Raw genomic sequence first — 4360 nt, forward strand, 5'->3', positions numbered from 1 at the left:
TACATCAGATAGAGGTTTCATCTCCAAGATATATAAAGAACTCACTCAACTCCACTCTAAGAAGACAAATGATCCAATCAAAGAATGGGCAAAGGACCTGGGTAGATGCTTTTCCAAGGAGGAGATACAGAGGGCCCAGAGCCATTTGAAAGGATGCTCAGCATCACTAGCCATCAGAGAAATGTAGATCAAAACCACCATGAGGTACCACCTCACACCGGTCAGAATGGCCGTCATAAACAGATCAACAAACAACAGGTGCTGGCGAGGCTGTGGAGAAAAGGGAACCCTCGTCCATTGTTGGTGGGAATGCAGACTGGTATAGCCACTGTCGAAGGCGGTGTGGAGTTTCCTAAAAAAGCTGAAAATGGAACTGCCTTTTGATCCAGTGATTCCCCTCTGGGACTCTACCGTAAGAACACCAAAACACCAGTACAAAAGAACCTATGCACCCCAATGTTAATAGCAGCACAATTTACAATAGCCAAGTGTTGGAAGCAACCTAAGTGTCCTCAGTAGATGATTGGATGAAGAAATTATGGTACATATACACAATGGAATAGTATGCAGCAGAAAGGAAAAAAGAACTACTAAACTTGCGATAGCATGGATTGAACTGTATAGCATCATGCTAAGCGTAATAAGGCAGGGGGCGAAAGACAAATACCATATGATCTCACCAATAAGCATAACCTAATCAACAATACAAAAATGCAAGGAAAATTTGACCAGCAACACTGAAAGGAAAAGAAATTAACAGAGACTAGAGGGAAGGAGGGAGGGACAGGCAGGGAAAGGGAACGGAAGGGGAAAGTCAAGGAACATATAGCAAGAACTCATGGACAAAACCAAAGGGGAAGAGTTGAGGGAGGGAATGAGGGAGGGGGCAAGGGAAAGTGGTGGGGGGGGGAGGCAGAGAGAATTGTATTTAAAAAGAAAGAAAGAAAGAAAGAAATGCTTGTGGGAAAAAATAAATATAAAAAATTCTACTCTGATTTGTGTTATAGAAGGTGGACCAAAGAATGAGAGCTTTTTTCTTCTAAGGTAAAACTATTCATGCCATTACTTTACAGTTAGCTTGTCTTGAAGTTAGCGCATTTAGCCCCAGCCCAGGAAAGCACAATAGCACAATGAAAGGCATCTTCCTGCCTGACTGCCATGCTCCCCTTCCTCCTAATTCTCACTTCCATTAGAAATCTGGTTATAGCCTTTTAAGAAATGAAACATCCACCAAGGTGTAATATTTAACCTAACCACAGAGTAAGGCCAGTCCTCTTAACCGCTTCAGCTACCTCAGGGAATAAAAAGGTCTGTCCCCTCCTTTCACAAACACTATGCTCACTGTCTGGATAGCTAACGCCTGTTGGACAAACATCTGATTAAGTGTAGCCATAGTTATGTTTCCCCTGCCCCCCAACTAAAGCACTATATAGCTTCAGTGATAGAGGGAAAAAAAAGGGTCTATGTGTGTGAACAGATTAAGAACTTGACCCCTGTAATCTGGCCAAGAAAAAGCAAGAGATATTAACTGGGAAAGAGGAACAAAAAAAGACCTTGTTGCTCCACCTTTTGAGTGACTGCTATTATGACAATTGAGAGGTGGGCAAGAGTGGGAGTGGGATGAAGAATTAGAAGGGGTTCAATGGCTGTGAGTCTAGTCTACTTAGTTTTTGTACTGGAAGTGTTCCTCACCAGTTTCATTAAGAAGACATTTGCAGGTGAGGGCTTCTGTCACCCTGTAGGGGTCACAGTTGGCAGAAGGGCGTTGGTGTTCAAAGAAACCCTTATTCTCCTGGCCAACAGCCTGAGGAATGTGGATGCTAACACTGTGGTTGACCACATCAGCAGAAAAGTCAATTTTGGAGGTCTCGTTGAATCCACTTAGGTGTCGGGCATTGTCCTGGTCCCCGTTGGGATCATAGGCTCAGATGTGGTACTGGTGCCACTTGCTCAGCTTCTTTATGTACCCTTCAATGTACTTGTGGCCATTCTCCTCTTATGTGGTCTTGGTGCTGAAGTTGGTGTGACAGCCCGCACCATTCCAGTTTCCAGGATTTGGCTTGGGATCAAAGGTTGATATCATTCCAAAGTCTTTATACCCTCGGTGCAAGATGAACTGGACCACCCAGAGATGATCTCCCATCTCAATTCCTTCACAGGGTCCTATTTGGAATTCCCACTGGGCAGGCATGACCCTGTCATTTGTCCCCTCAATCTTGATGCCAGCATACAAACAGGGCCGGTAGTGAGCCTCCATAATGTTCTTGCCATAGGCTTAATCTGCTCCCATACTGCAATGGTATGGACCTTGCGGTCCAGGAAAGCCATTGGAAGGCCAACCAAAAGCATGTCCATCTGTGCCCATGAGAGTATATTTCCTGCTCCATTCCAAACCAGGGGTGTTGATTGCTCACCATGTACATTATCTGTTTACAGGTGTGCCTTAAATTGGTCTCTGCAGGCTTTTGGTTGTACTTTAGGACTTCACAGAACACCATCTTGTCGGGGGTTCTTGTGGAAAGCATCCCAAAACATGGCAGCAGGAACAAGATACATGTCATTGTTGGGATTTTCAAACTGTAAAGTACTAGAGCCATCAAAATTACACTCAGGCAACTCTTCTATACACTTGGGCTCACTCTCTAGGGTCTGGGTCTTGCATTGCAGTCCTTCTCCAGTACTGTGGATCCAGATATGCATAGCTTGGACTTTATCACACTGAGGCAGGGACACGTACACCTGCTTGATGCATGCCTGATGTTCAAGTTGGAACTCGCTGAGGTGGCCATGGCAGAAGATGTTTTGGGAGTGAGCAAACAGCAGGGCAGGCAGGCTGTGACAGTGAGGTGTGTAGAGGAGAAGAGAGGAAGCTGGGAATGCTACTCAGATCCTCAGTTCTTCTCCCATCCTTGGTCTTGACCTAGAAATATTTAGATGGCAACTAATTCTTGAAATTGTCAACTCCATCTAGCTGGAATGCATGGACTCTGCCTCTGATATTCTTCTCTTGCCATTCACCTTCATAGATGCCAGTGAAGAAAAGGAGCTCAGGCTTTGGCTAAAAAAAGGAGACTATAATGACATTTTGGAATGATCCATTTATGAGTTGAGAGGGAATGATGAGAGGATATGATGCATGCAGGCCCTTTTAAACCCTGAATTTCTGAAGTGCCTTGACTTACTGTGCCATTAGATTGAGCCTGGAAAAGTCACATTCCTTAGGACACTTCACAGCTTCCTCAGTCTCATTTTGTCACTTTTCTCCTGTGCACACTTGGAATAATTTCATTTACTTATTGGCAATTCAGCCAGAATCCCTTGGCATAATCAAATTACCTGACTTTAGTCATCATGCTTCTGTGTAGTCAAGTTTGCCTATGTGAATGATGCCCTTTTGTGAATTCCTCTGGTCTATAGCTTCTGTATTCATTTTTATGCATTGATATCATTTCTGGAAATCCTGTGAAGGATTATAGTGTTATTGATGGTCTCAGTGCAGTGGGGCGGGTCCATTCTGGTCAGTGTACAGATGATGAACCAGAGTCACAGAGGAAGAATGTCTAGCTTGTTGGGGCAGAAATGGGGTGCATAAAGCCAGCACACATCTTTCTGCACCACTGAGCTTTATCATATTTGAAAGACACTTTGGTCTTCCATCAGCAATTTATTGCTTTATGATGTATTACTTCAGCTCATAAAAATAATCCTTAATAGAAAGTTAAATTGGTAAAATTTAGTCAGTCCACTTTAGGTAATAACTGACAGAAATTTCTAGCCAAAGAATAAAAAAAAAACCTGACATTCAAGTTTTCTCTTTTTTGTTTCTGAGCTAGGAATAATGGGGACAGAATGTATCTTGCTTTTTTAAAAATCCTCACCTAAGGATATAGTCATTGATTGGAGAGATGGAGAGGGAGACAGAGACAGAGACAGAGACAGAGACAGAGACAGAGAGAGAAACATCAATCAGTTCCCTCCCATATTTGCCTCAACTGGGGATCAAACCTGCAACCTAGGTTTGTGTCCTAATCAGAAATTGAACCTGCAACTTTTTGCTGTACAGGACAATGCTCCAACCAAGTGAGTCACTTGGCCAGGGCTCTTGCTTTTATTCTTTATTATTTAATACCATTTACAAGTATTGGTGTCCTGCTGTGTAGTAAACAGTGTGCTAGATTCTTTTCAGACACAGAGATAATTAAGTCTTCTATAGATAAGTCCGCTGTCAGGTGGGCTAAGACAAACGTGTGTACCCACTGTCAGGGGCCTAACTCCTCTGGTGTTGGGGCTAAGAGGGAGAGGACATATATCCCTCCCTCTGTAGCATGACCTACAGCATTACAGAGAAAGGTCCAGAGTT

The 4360-nt window shown here is 43.5% G+C and overlaps 1 pseudogene; it reads right to left on the bottom strand.

Annotated features, from left to right (window-relative positions):
• Positions 1 to 1663: 1663 nt before the first annotated feature.
• Positions 1664 to 2795, bottom strand: LOC129088418 (glutamine synthetase-like; annotated as a pseudogene).
• Positions 2796 to 4360: the final 1565 nt, after the last annotated feature.

The sequence above is a fragment of the Pteronotus mesoamericanus genome, unplaced genomic scaffold (assembly GCF_021234165.1).
Source record: "Pteronotus mesoamericanus isolate MK-2021 breed Mesoamerican mustached bat unplaced genomic scaffold, CSHL_Meso_final scaffold_54, whole genome shotgun sequence".
Taxonomy (NCBI): domain Eukaryota; kingdom Metazoa; phylum Chordata; class Mammalia; order Chiroptera; family Mormoopidae; genus Pteronotus; species Pteronotus mesoamericanus.